Source organism: Halyomorpha halys, unplaced genomic scaffold, assembly GCF_000696795.3.
Source record: "Halyomorpha halys isolate HHAL.00 unplaced genomic scaffold, Hhal_1.1 Scaffold15.1, whole genome shotgun sequence".
Taxonomy (NCBI): Eukaryota; Metazoa; Arthropoda; class Insecta; order Hemiptera; family Pentatomidae; genus Halyomorpha; species Halyomorpha halys.
The window spans coordinates 1010687-1026341 of record NW_027108914.1 but is presented as its reverse complement, the minus strand read 5'-3'; positions in this window follow the sequence as shown (position 1 = coordinate 1026341).

Genomic DNA, 15655 nt, shown 5'->3' with positions numbered 1-15655 from the left:
TATAGGTTTTTTTAAAAGTAATAACATATGTTTTTTGAAACTTTTTAAAGAGTAATTTTCATATTATCAAAAAATTATAGTTTTGGAGAATTCAATTTCTTGCTATGAAAATTCTTAATCAAGGGCTTCGTAAGGTGTAAAAAACGAATCGCTTACTATTTCTGGCAGTCATAAAACGATTACTAAGCACGAATTAAATCTTTATCGTTACTTTTTCTCCTATGACAACCAGTGAAAAATTTATGTTATAACAAAGAACATTCAATTCCGTGTTGAATGAATACGGTAAAGTAGTATTCCGTATATTACGATATTCCGGTTAAGTAGTATTTTCGTAAACTGTATACTGCCATAAACAATAATACGAAAATCTTATAAAATGTAGTCAAAATATGAGGTATATATGAGACCACACTTTACATGGTAACGCATTTAATGAGGTCTTAGAATGTTAATGAAGTAGATAATTGGAGTGATACAGTCATGAATTATAAAATATTATATATTTTTCTCTTATAACTCCTAAATGGTGTATGCTAGTGAAATAAAAAAATAAACATATAACGCTTAAATAACAGAAAATTCTGCGTAGAATGATTAGCATCCATGACTTAAACATGCGTAGTATAGGTTCGGACAACCAGAAGTAGTATGTTTGTAATTCACCTGCTCTACCTGTCCTTTGGTTGCTACAACCCAATTGACCTGGTCCAAAGTCCAAAGTGCTATATATGGTTAAATAATTGACCGTATAAGGGGTATTCATGATCTTTAGTTTAACAAGTTAAAGCGTATTAAAAGGAAAAACTCATATTAAATGAAGAAATAATTCCTTCTTTTACCATGTTAAACCGATATAACATATAGCGTGAGTCTGTTACTAGGTTTGTTAAATAGAGAATGACGTCACGCACCAGACCATATGATCTCGTCACCCTTTTTTTTTTTTGCTGTTTTAGGTTACTTTCTTGTAGTTTGTGTATTGATTGTGTTATTATAGTTTTGAGTATTTTTATAACTAATGAAGCAACGAATTACAATAATAATGATGTAATGACAGTTGACAATTAGCTCCTCTTGATTCTCTTTTTCATCAGTTAAAAGATCAACAAGACATTCAGTGGCAAAACGTTAACATAACTTCCACTTAAGGCATGTTGTAATAAATTACTTTAATCAAAATTTAGAAGTAAGTAATAACAAGAAGAAGCTTTGGAAAGAAGGGTTATAAAACACGTTGCTCAGAAAATCCGCACGGAGCTCTTATGCATTTAACAGTTAACATGCTAAAAGAAATAAAGGAATTGATAATCAACCGAGCAGCACTGAAGGGTTGACCCAAGACGTGGACAATCTGTCAGGGATGGCCCTAGTGCTGAAAGGGTTAGGCACAAATTAAAATGACAATCGATAATACGCTAATCGACAAGATAACATTTGCATTTAATATCGATTAGCGAGAGCTATAATGTATCTCTATAGTGTTGTGGTGGGGATAGCTTAGGGTCCATTCTATTGTGTACACATCTGTCGCAAGGTCTGTCTGTGAGGCCTGGGACACAGTACCTATTTTGTATGCTTATTTATCAAGCTAAATTTGAGGTTTTAGTTTGTAAATTAAGTTTTAATTTTCTTAATTTATTTTTATATTATGATATAGTCCATACCATTCTTGTTATATAAGTATTTTAAATTTATTTATTGATAAATATTACAATCTGTCAAAGATAAAAATTTAACAATATCATGCTTTAATTAATTTCGAAGATGGCCTCATCAGCTTATATTATAAAAATGTTTTTATAGTGCTACCAGTGGGTACTTGCTGTATCATACTATTATGATCTAACCTCAAATTTACTTGTTTTATTTTATATACAGCTGTAAATGTCAATAAATAAGTTTTTAAAAAAATTAATTTCACCATACTTAAAATATTTGAACAAATAATAGAATATAAAATTTCTCTGAACTGTAATTTTTTAGCTTCCAGTATATCCGCAACGTATGAACGCAGCTTGTTAGTATAATCTGAAACTATAATTATTTGATGGCCACAAAAAAAAAAATCATGGCTACGTTTAACTTTAATAAATTATCCATGAATATTCAACTAACTAACCATTCAAATATTTTTCAACGAATAATATCAGGAACAAACAACAGAACAACACAAACAGACAGATACCAAACAAGAAGTTTCGGTTAGAAGAACCAGTTGACAAAAAATTATTCAAAACCCAATAATTTCAGTGATTGAAATAATTATATGTATTAATTGAATCAAGAACCAAATAAAGTAAAAATAGGTATCTAATCTATTACAGAAAAGAAATATTACGAAATACATTAATATAAACATATTCAATTGCTATGTAATCAAATAAAACAAGAAGAAACGTTAATATAACAAATTGGAAATTTTGTATTTAAAGATAAATGATGAATTTTTTTTTTTTTTTTGATTTGATAGATTTATTTATTGATAGATATTAAAATCTCCCACACAGTTGTGGGCAATTGGTAATATTGATAAATGATCTCATACATACTAAAATAAAAAAAAAAAAAAAAAATAAAAAAAAAAAAAAAAAAAAAAAAACTCTCTTAAAATATATACAAACAAAAGAATAGACAAATGAACATAATCAGACTATCTGTATGAAAAATAAATAAATAAAATAAAATAATGATAAAATAATATATACAATATTTACACAATCGACCTGAGGATCCCTGAGCCCACTCTCTCCCCCACGTGTGAGGGGTAGAGCAGAGCTCAAGAGATCCCAGCGCTAACTCAGCAGATAACTCCATATAATGTATTTACTATATTACATTTAAAATACTGTTATTAAAATATGTGTGTGTGCTTAGTAATAGATATTATTGGATCCTTATTTTTATCATATCCTGTTTCATCTAGTTTTGTTCTCATTATTATATTAATACACTAATTGTAAATTTGTAGCATTATTATTCACTTCAAAATACTTTTATTTATTTTCATTTTAGTAGCTATTAATTGAATTATTATTTGTATCACTTGAGATTAATTAATATTGTGCTTATCTAGCTTAAGAATTGAATAGCCTCTACAACACCCTAATAGTCAAAATTTTAATAATTACATTTCACTAATGCCTATCATTTTTACGAGTTATTTTGGCAATGCCTGATAGATGTTGTCATCTGGTCGGACCGTATTGGATGTAATTTTTTAATGAATAAAATAAAAAAATAAGATTACTCAATAATTTTAAGTATGAGGTATTCGAATATAAAAGTCCTCAAAACTGTTGAGCACGTGTGTACTTGATTATATTCTGTACTTAATGCTCAGAAATTTGTTTACAGAAAATTGAATTGCATGGCAGTTGTGTCGACATTCATTTCGAAAGCGAAAACTCCCAGCTATCCCGAAATCTATTAGTGCAAAAGATGCAACTTGCACTAAACACTAGCCAGACAACAAGACATGCATCCTTATTGATTTTCAGTATCAAATAAACAACAAATCTCTGAGCAATTGGCTTCAATTCGGTGCCATTTACTATTGATTTTCAAATTTATAAGAAGTTTTGGTGTCAAAAGTTAAAAAAATTACGTCGATTTGAACTCTATTTTTTTACGATTGCACCATTTACTAATATAGAGTTTTGTGAGGAATTATAATTATTATCGTAGAGTTTACTGATAAACATCCTCCCATACAGTAATAGAATAAGTGTTAGAACTTATTTAAATAAACAATTTAGTGGTAATTTTGAAAAAAAAAAAAAAAATGTTTTTGAATATTCAATGGTTCTAGAATACTGCTTCACAGAAGAAAAATATACCTGGATTGTTCCATAAGTAGTTTATTTCCCATATTTGACACGGTACCGTTTACTTCCACTAGTACTTCATTTTTATATGTTCCTTGCTCCCTTTTTTTTTTTTTTAGTTAGTTTTGTCGTCGGCTTGGGTCAGAAAATAAAGTAAAAGAGGTAGACGCATTTTCGTCCTCGCCGAGGGAAGGACTTGGGGCTCTGCAGTTTGAAGTCGTCACACCACCACCACCACCAGCCGGAATGGTCCCTCTCCATTCTTTGTAAGCCCCCGGCTATAGAGCCACAAATGTAAAACCGCCTTCAGCGGACTATGTTTGCTTATCTTATACTGCCGTAAGGCAAAAGAAGACAGATTGTATTATGTATTATATATTATTTGTAACATATAATCCGTATTGTATTTACACTTTATCAATAAAGAGGTTTAGAAAAAAAAAAAAAAAAAAAAACTAGACGCATTTCCATTCAGGTCACTGCCACTCCGTGACTTGTGTACACATATCTCGAAAATGAAAAGAAGAACCAATTTCGAAGGAAAATGAGATAGAAACAGGTGTTGAAAAGGGTGTAATGGGTCTTAAGCGCGTTGGAACATTTAAAGTATTTTCAGGATCCAGCATGTTAATGCCGAAGAGGATTATTTACTCGGCCGAAATAAGAACTTTTTTCCGATGCGATAGGACTGTTGTTAAAAAAGAAATACCAACTCGATTCATGTAGATATCAAGGGAAAAAAAATCTTAAATCCTATTCATAACTTCTACTACTATTTCTTAAAGAAAATATTTTTTTTATTTTTTAAAAATTCTAATTTTTAATAAAAAAAAATGATTGATTTCCTCTCAAGTCTACTAATTGTACTGTTATGTTTCAAACAGCTCACAGGGGACAGCCTAACACAATTTAGGGTGCAATAGAAGAAAAAAAAAATGATGGAATATATTTGCTATAAAATTTTATTATATAAAATTCTAAAATGGGCCAAAGGTACAAACATACATTTTTTAAATAATTATATATTGCATATTATATTATAATATTAATCAAGTTCAAGTTAAACAAGCAATAAGTCAATACCTCATTCCTCAAAAATCATTTTAACATGTAGAACACCCATAGGATTGCCTGAATAAACAGAGTATTTCACAATTTTAGTAAAATTTTTGTCAAAAGTATTAAGACCCCAGCTTGGAATTTTGAAAAAAAAATTTAAAACGTTCCGATTGATACTTGATATGTTTTTTACAATTGTATAAATAACTTTTCGGAAACTTCAGAATATATAAAATAAGAATACTTTTGTTAATACAACTCATGAAGTTTACAGATTTACCAATCTCAATTACATATTTTTATATAGTAAACCTTCACATAATTTTTTCTAATTCAGTTGCTAGATGACAGGAAACATATAAATGAAGAAATTTATCCCAATTTCTTAATATTCTCTGGTCCAGTGGTCACATATGCAACAAAACTACCTCATTTATCCATTCGGCAGAAGTGTTCAAACCTTATCATGTAGAGTAGAGTTGGCCAACAAGTCCATCGGGAGTCTAATTTGGGTCAATAGAAATGTCCGTGCACTATGGACTTTGAAGCGATTGTAGAAGACATCACTGTCTAGCAATAGTTTCAGACATATTTCATATGGATCAAAATTTATTCATGATCCATATTCTTTTAACTCCCTTGGATAAGACCTTTTGGCCCTTAAAATAATTATTGCTGTTAATTTTACATAAGTAGATAAGCCGTGTATATCTGTATTTCAGTACGATGTGTACTCAGCAAGCTATTGATAGATTAGCAAAAAGTAAGTCATGTTATTCTTTCATGATACATTTTACTGGCCAAAAAAGAACGTGAAAGTGAAATATTGACTTCAAATCATCAGCCATACTTTATAACAACTTTTTGCATATTTACGAAGAAATAGTACAACTTATGCATTACAGTAGATAAGAAAATTAAAATGCATTTTAAGTTACTAAAAATCGTATCTTGAAAATTGTCGGAAAATCTTTTAGGTAACACATATGCTATACGGAATGCTTCTATCAAAATTTGGCCCTGGAAATTTATTTTCTTTATAAGCCTATATCTCGAAAACTTGAATGAGTGGATAAAAATAGTATGCATTTCCCACCCTTTTTTCCCCCCTTAGACTACGACGAATCGATTGCGACACACTTATAAGATAAAAAGTAGATCTTACGTATAGAAACGTTGGCCACTCCTGATGTAGAGGGAATCCAAGAAACCTGCGACATTGAATGTAGCAGTATTAAAAACTGGAGCTAAGATTTTTATACAACTGCATATTTTGTTTCCATACGTTTTTAAATAGCCGATAAAATGTCTCAAATTAGTGCAACGCACTCAATTTCACTTTATATAATAAGTGAGAGAAAGAGATAAAACATCTATATTGAAAAATAATATAATGTGCCAAAAGCAATAGGTATGAAGGAGTAATTACCCACACACACCATATAAAAATTTCAATGAAAATAAATAAAATGATATAATTATAATGATAATATTGGAAGAAGATAGTTGACCGTAAGAAGTAGATTGGAGGAAGAAAGTCCGGGTTTAGTCAATAAAACATCAAAATAGTAACAAAAACTATTTATATACATTAACTATGAAACTATATTCCTCCAATAATGATAATAGTGATAAAATAAGTAATTTTGTATATGTCCACCGAAAAAAAACAACAGGTAAATAATTATAATTAATAAACAATAATTGTAAAGAAAATTAAAATTAAGTAAGCCAAATAAATCATTTGAGTATATTCATAACTAAGGGCAAAGTAGAACTCCAAATGTTCCCAGTGCTTCCCTCCCAGTCGCATCACTGGCATTGAAGGAAATGTTACTAGAGTGCCAAAAAATATTTTAAATAATCATTAAATTTAATTTGTTCTGGTTCATGAATTCTTAGACAGATTGAAGATATTTAGTAAGAGACGCGAACATACTACTAACCTTTATAAAGTTAAATATTTATAACGCATAAAACTATTGTCTATAGTTCAATAATTAATCTTAATTTTCTTAATTTGCAATCTTCGAGCAATTCTGACAGTATTAACATGAAATTTTCTATTGTAGATTTTTCAGACTGACGAGGTATGTTTAAAAAAAAAAAAGAAAAAGAAGAAGTAACTAACATTTCAATGAGGTGTGAGGTAAGTTGTCATGCTCTATATTCTGGTGTCGAATACTTAAGGATGAATTTCAGTAGCCAATCCAATCTTGAACCATTAGACCGTAGCGCTCCAGGTAGCTTAGCCTGAAAGAACAGAAAAGAAGAAAAAAAACTAACCCACGAAAGAGAAAAAAAAATGTAAGAATAACAAACCGAGAAGAGATCAGGTGAATAGAAGACCCGGGTTTCAGGTGTTGCAAGAGTCTTACAATGGTCGGGAATTCATTTGTCAGCCGGTGTAGGGCGATTGTAGCATTGTAGGGGCGTCTCTTACATTTGTACAATGTTTTTACTATATTGATAAATGATCTTCCACTGTGGAAAACTAGAGGGCCACGGGGAAGGTTTCTTTTTCACGAATTTTTCTAGCGAGAAGGATCCCACGCTCCAGAAGATCTGATACAGTGTATAGTAAATACAATAATATTATTAAGCCAAAGAGAGCCACAATCTTAGTTCATATTTTATAAAGGGTTGCGTGTAGATAAACAAATTTTATTTTATTTTTTTCAATTAATTGCTTATTTCACAATATAAGAACAAATATAAAACATATAATTATGAAAAAGAAAATAAACATTTAAAAATTTTTGGTATTAATATTCAAATATAATAAAAATCATCTTTATTAAAAATGAAATATAATATAAATATTTTTATTAATGAAAAGTATATAAAAAAAATAACGACAATCATTGGCCTTTTTTTTCTTTTTTTTTTTTAAGTTGAGTGTGAAATTAGTTAGCTGTTCCAAGATATTCTACAAGATGTTGATCGGTAAACTGTGAACGATATATTGACTATGCGAAGTTCTTTGTAAATTACAAAAATAAACATAGCAATAATAAAACATATACGACAAGCACCATTCTTCAAGTTTAGATATTTATTGAGACTTATCACAAAAGAGTTGTGTTAAAAGTTCTGTGTCTTAGTTATTAAACAATCCAATTGCTCGATGTGGGGTGTAGAGAAAATAATTCGCATACATTGGAATTATTTATGCCTAAATGAGAATAAGGTTCGAAATGCATTGATCAATTAAAGTGTAGATTAATTTTACAGGTTTCAAATTCTTCAATGAATTTTTGTGAAGAGCCAGTGGCTCGCGGGCTCCTTAAGGAGAGAATTACTCTTAATTACTAGGGACTTGCAATAGGTAGCCCCAGTTTTTGCTATTTTACAAAATAATAAATGTTTAACCAAAAAGTTCAAACGCGATTAGTATCAATACACTAACAGAGCTCATTCAATATTAAATTACATTAAAGATAAACACTGTTCAAACGCGCTATAAAACAATGTCGCTATAAAACAATTATTCTTCTACAATGGTCATTATCATTATAATGACCATTGTAGAAGAATAATTATTTTATTTTTTGAAAATATAAAAAATTAATTAAGTAAATCATTAATCAATTCATTTTTATTCATATATATTAAGAACTGATGTATTAATTCTGAATTTTTATAGCTCGTTTAATAAACTTTTATTTTATTCCAATGAGTTGAAACCCTATTTTAAAATTTATCTATATATATTATTTCTATATAATGCTTTGACTGGAATTCTATGTTTAATTGGTGATATGCGTATTCAACATTATGTTAATGTTTTTAAGATTAAAATTAAAAACCTATAGAACGTAATTAAAATCAATGCACTTGAAGTAGAGGCGTTTAAGCTTAATTTATCCAAATTTGCTTTTCAAAATTTATTTTCAATTCTAGTTATATTAATTTTTATTTTATATATTTAGTTTGAGTTTGTACAAAGTGTTGAGACATAGCCCTGTCCATTTTGAGTACTAACCACCAGTGGTCCGTAATGGAGGAGTCTGTCTGTCACCCAAGTCATCCATCATAGCCTGCCATCGAAGTAACATGGCGGTCAGTTCCAACACACAAGTAGTACGATAATAATAATTAACTCATTCAAATTAAATTTTATTAATAATATTTTATAGTAAAAGGGAATAATTTATTTTATATACTAAACGTAATGAACATTGACAAATGAATGCATAATTTATAGTTTAAAATAATTAAGTAATATTTATAATTGCTTGGGGTTTTGTATTTTTTCTTTTTTTATTATATTTAATTTATAAATGTTAATTGAGTTACTTAATTCAAAGGAATTCATTTACTTTATTACCATTCTAATTGTTCTTAATCATTTCTAAAGCACTTAAAATCTATTCTCATAAATTTAAAAGACTTTATGAAAATATTGTAAAATACAGTCTCCCTTACATGAACTGTAAATAAATTCAGCTCAAATTACATTAAGTGTCATACTAAAAAACCTAATTATTTATTTTGTAGTTATTAATAAGCTATGTATTATAATTATTAATTGATTACTTCAGTTTTGTTTTAAATAACTTGGAAGTAAATTTTTTTAATAATTTATTTATTGATATTTACAACTGTATACATATATACACATCAAGTAAATTTGCTGTAAGTGATATTATGACATGATAAAAACATGTGGAGAATCTACCCATTGATAGAACTCCAAAAACATCTCGGTGACATCTTCTTTTCAGACGCCTAGGAGGATTATTAGGTAGTGAAGGAGAAGCCAGGTTAGAAACGAGTTGGTTTGGAAGTTTATTATGGAAGAATTGGTATCTGGTTCTGGCCAAATCAGCAACATAAGGGACATTGAGATCCTGATGGATGATTTGATTTGTGACAAAGTAAGAAGCATTAAGGATTTTGGACTGTAAGGATTGGATTCGAGAGGAATTAGATGTTTTAGTGGAGCCCGATTGCTCAACTCCGTATGTCCAAATAGGTCTTATAATAGTCTTGTATATTAGTCTTTTGTAATGGATTGGAAGTTTGGACCGTTTGTCTAGTAAATGTTGTAATAGTCGGAATCGACGAGCAGTTTCCTGTCTTTTTAGTCTTGTATGAGGTTTCCATTTCAGTCGTTTGTCCAGATTTAGTCCTAAGTAACGGATCTGTTCAACAGGAATAAGTGGGGTATTATTAAAAGATACTGTAGGGCAAGAAAAAGGTTTACGACGAAGGGTAAATGTGATTTGGTGAGATTTATTTGGAACTAAATTTAAAATAATTTATATTTCATTAGCCTAAGTTTTAAATTATCTGTTTATAATTTAAGAAAGTTTTTTTTTGTTCTTGTATTTCTTTTTTTTTTAAATTTTATAACCAAAAGTGTTCAGTTAATGTTTTTTTTTATTCCTAAGCCCCATGGGTAGATTTCAGAGGTAATGAGAAATGGTTGGAGTCGATATCTCTTTTGCTGCATTTGAAATGCATTTTAAGAGGGGACTGAGGAAAGGTATATTGAGTTATAAAGGGATTATATCTGCTGTCTGAAGACGGAGTTAACCAGGCTTCGTGATGTCAGTAGTCCTCAGTTCAGTCTAAAACAGTTCCACGTAAATAATATCACACTCGTGTTTGTTACCTTTGACGACATCCTGTTGGTATTAATGTCTGGAATAGTCTGTTAGTGGAATATATATAAAAATTTGATGAACCACTCTGAGATGAATTCCATTTATTAAGTAATCATTTCAACATATTAGACTTTATCTTCGCGGGAAATAGTGCCAAGAACAATATGTAAATAGGTGAATTTTTAAATATCGATAACGAAACTTTGAATTTAAATGAATAATAATTGTTTTAATTTATTTATTTTGTATTAATAATTAAATTCATAATTGGATGCACCACGACCCTTTATTCAGCCATTATTTTGAGTCAAATTATGTGTAAATGAAACTAATTTTTTATAGTTATATGTATTTGAAATAATTTTTATCAGTTATAGGAATAAAAATAATCCATAGGATTCAAATTAGCACAACTTGTACAATATTTCGTAACTTTAACAAATTAAAAAATAGTGTATAAAACCAAGCAACGATCATTATTCAGAGAACCTAGAATCAATTTTACTGGTGGTCGAACTTATAGAAGTGCATGTTCTTGCCTACTACATAGCTTAAAAGATTATTTATTTAGTGTACTTTTTTTCAGACTTCTTAATTTATTTCTCGAAATTGAACTTCTATAAAGAGCTTATACTTTTCATTGTATTTTGATATATTAACATCACTTTTATTGCGTTGGTTTTTAATTATTTTTATCTATATAATTTTTCAGTTTTCATAACTTAGTAAAGTATTTCTTAATTTTTGTCTTAGTTAATTTGTTTTTTCAATTTTAACCCTAATGATAGCCCACATGTTTGGACCATATTGTAGTAGTAACTAATAAAATAAACCTAAATGAATGCGTCTTGATTATTATTTTCTCTATAAATACCATAGTGGACGTTTACATTAATATTTTGTTTTGTTTTTATTATGATAATAATAATAATAATTAAGAAACATGTAAATATTATACATGAAGATAGCAAATGTTTTGAAAAAGAAAAAAAAACTGTAACACCCTTTTTTCAAAAAAAGGATTGAAAAAAGAAACAGACCAAAAATATGTAGATAGTCAGTTTGACATATTCATCCAGACTGACAATTCTTTCTTTTCTTTTTTTCTAATATTTATGTTTTTTTTAAAAAAAGTACTACCTAAATGTTCTGCAAATTCGTTCCAGGGTGTGCTAAAACGTTTCACTTTCTCGGAATGGATTTATGACGTGTAGCAATAGGGGTGGATTTTTTGGCGGGGTGCCATTGGTCTATCTTCAAAGGCACCGCTCCATTTCCAAGTAGGGAAAAGTAGAACCAGAGGATAAAGTTGTGTTTTTTTGAAGGGTATGTTTCCCTTTCGAGGTAAATTAATTTATGACTACCTTGTTCAATATTAAAAATAAAAATAAAAAAGATGAACCATATAGATTTAAATAAGATATTTATTGTTAAATAATATTAAGGCTAATATTGTTAACATCATTAATACTTAATACTATTTATAAATCATGTTTCAACTTTAGTCCTTTCGTTGAACGAAATGTTTAAGCAAAGTCCTAGACATACTCAACAAAAAGAATTTAAATGACTGTTCTGGTTTTCGTGAATACCAATTTAATTACTAATGTTAACTTAAGTTTGTCAAATTTCAATTACAGGTAATAAAATTATATTATTTCTCAGTGTTCAAGCTTTTTCAATCAGAATCAGGACCCTGACGAAGCCTTGCAATGTGTGGCAAAACCCTGATTAACATTAGATATTTTGTTTTGTTTTACCATTTTGTACCTTTATTGATCGGTGAATATCGCATCGGTTTCTTTTGCATTCAACGGGTCATAAATAAAAATAATTTTTTAAATACCCAATATAAATTATTTTAAACACTTACACGTTAAAAGTAAACAGGTTGTCAGTGTTATGTAAAAAGATGGACCAATTTTCAGCTAATTTTCCTGTCAATCATTTTTTTTTGGAACATAAACCAGTAATATGTTTATATTTTTGATAACTTTATACATATCCTAATTGTTTTTACATAGTTAAACAAATAAATTTCATGAATTCACCCTTTTTAAAGGATACTAACGATATGCAAATTTATTCATATACAGTATATTGAGTGAATTTAAAAGTCATTTCCAGTTCACGATTATATTTTATTCTAAAGTCGAAAAAATAAAATAATTTTTATAGCATTAAAAAAAATAATTAATTTGATTACATATCAACAAAAATAAATGAAACTCAAAAGAGCTAAAAAAAATTGAAAATATAGAAGACTTTTTTTTTTAATAGGGCTTCTTCGAAACGGGTAATGAGGAAACGGTACTGATAACTTATAATTCAAAACATTTTGTAACTTGCCTTCTTATTCACACTTGTTGAAAATGATGGCTACTCTGCCTACATCAGTAATAAAGTAATATAAATTGATTATAATGGGACGAGGTAAATAAACATATAAGTTAATCAAGAAAATTCCTCGCTCATCTATTTTTGGCTTATTTTATTACTTATCTATTATTAGTTGTTGAAGATGATATCGGTAGTGGCCATGCCTCAGACAATACCTGAAAGGTTTAAGGCTTAACCTTATGCAGCGACCCCGGCTCTATTTCTGGATGGCTTGACTTCAGTTCGTGGTAGCCCCCTAATCTGGTTATAATAGGTTAGTAACCTCAAGGTAATCCCACATTACCTTATGTCAGAAATGTCCAGGTAGGAAAAAAATGGTTGAATGAAGGTGACCATGGCTTTTATAAGTACATATGTGTTAATAACTTGATCAACTTTTGTGCAATACACACTATAATATTTTTTTAAACAAAAAATCATATTTAGATATAATTGGAGTTAGATCCCTTTCCTCTCCTTTTGGACATCTGATATTTCAGATGGATTTTGAAACAAGATAGATACTACGGCATACTTATAGTTGTTACAAGTCAAATTCCAGAGGTTGGGCGTTTTCAGATCCATATATGGTGTGTAGTTCTCCCTAGATCTCTAGCGTGAGACCTAGGAACGTTGTTGAAGATCGCGCCCAACGAGAAAACTAGAGCTCTCCTTTGTCGGCTCCATATAAGGCAACTCTGAGTATTTTAGAATGTATATTTGAACTCATGGATCACAGCTAACCACTTTAATAGTTATGAGCAGCTAAGATTAATAGTAATTGGTAGAGTGGTTGATGTGTCACAGTTGGAAATGTGGAGACATAGTAAACTTTTGATGAATTAGTGTAGACGGCATATGTTGTTTTTCTTTTCGAGAGTAAAGGTTCAAAAAGGAATTCGAAGCTATCTGTTTAGTTTAATCTAATTTTAATGGTCTTCTGGAGGAATCTTTTAATTATGACACATCGACTGACGTGTTAAACATGTACTACTCTACTACCTTTTATCATGGACGTTTTCTCGGAACGGTATTTCAAACAACATAACTCAGATTCGAGTACTTTAAACTGAAAGAGTTACTTCCCTTTGGTCCAAAATTGGTTCGAAAGAGCCATTCGATGCTCATTTAGCTTCGGTAGAGTCAATTAAAACTTAAATGTTTGTGGCTGAAACCTAGTGGCTGACAATCGGGTCATATTACTTATGAATAAATATAATATATATGAAGAGCTATCCCCAAAAAAGTTATATCATTTCTTCAAACATTTCACAGACAAGATAAAAAAAAGTTTTTCTTGCCTTCAACCAAATTAACCATTTTTAATAAACCAGTTTTGGAGTATATTCTTACTCTCCAAAACTAGAAATATGTTGATTTCATTAAATATTTTGGAGTAGATCATTCTTGACAACAGACAGATCATGTGAATAATCTAACTTAGCCTATACTGACCCTATAGTTACCCACTATTATACATACCTATTGCATTTTAATCTAACTTTTACAATAAAAAATTATTTATTTTTTAAAAAATAGTGAATTTAATGAAAAACAATAGTAATTTTCCAGTTGTAATATCTCTGTTGTGTCAGTAGTTAACAAAATTGAAAATTCAACACATAAAAGCTCACACCCTTCAATGCAATTCCTACTTGCCATTTCATTTTAACTCCACACCACTTCCTTTCTCATACACAATCTTTGCTTCTTCCTAAACAGATGACTAGCCTGGAACCCACATATAAGATTTAAAAGTAAGAATTTCACCAACAATTTGTACAATTATGGAGACTGCTAAGTGGAAAATTCAATTGTCAGCTTTCAGCTGAAAGTCAAACGCATTCAATCCATTTAGTTTAAAGGGCTTCGTTTAATAGTCAGTGCGTCTTATATTATAAACAATACCCTATACCATGACCTTAATATCCCAATCGTCACCGACCTTATTTCATCCAAATTCTCCCCATTTCATGAGATATACACTATTCACCCTCATCCCTTAGCTAAATCCCAATCCATTTTGACCCATTACTACAATCCTCCTCGAAAGTTGAAACGGTAGTGACGCCAAGACCGATGGTAAATAGTTATTTTAGAGTTCTCGTTATGGAGAACGATTCAGATTCTCCACTCTAGTCCTGGGTGTCTGTACAACCTCCAATACCACGGTTTGCGGTTTCCCAGATTGAATGTTAAAATTGTGAACAGATAGAATGTTACTTTTTTTTTTTTATCCCTAATTGATATTTTTTTATCTTATAATTATATTATATCATATGTGAAATTATATATTTTTTAAAATTTAATAATGAGGTAAATACTTATTAGTATTTAATTTGTGAATAATTGGTATGGTGTTTGCATTGTTGAAATTTGGTTATTTTTTATTTTATTTTTATTTGATTATTTTATCATTACTATACATTATTTTTTTTTTCTTTCTTACATATAGTTTGATTATGCTCATTTTGTCTATTCTTCTGTTTGTATATATTTTAAGAGAGTTTTTTTTTTGTTTTGTTTTCCATTCATTTATTTATTTTATTTTATTTTAGTATGTATGAGATCATTCATCACTAATACCTATTGCCCACAATTGTGTGGCAGATTGTAATATATATCAATGAATAAAAAGTATTTTAAATAAAAAAAGAAAAAAAAGTTATTTATACTAGGTATAGTATGCGTAATGATGAGGCGATGATGAATGTATGTGTATGAAATCTAAAAATGGTTGAATAACTCAAACAAAAATAGACGCCACTTGCTAACCAC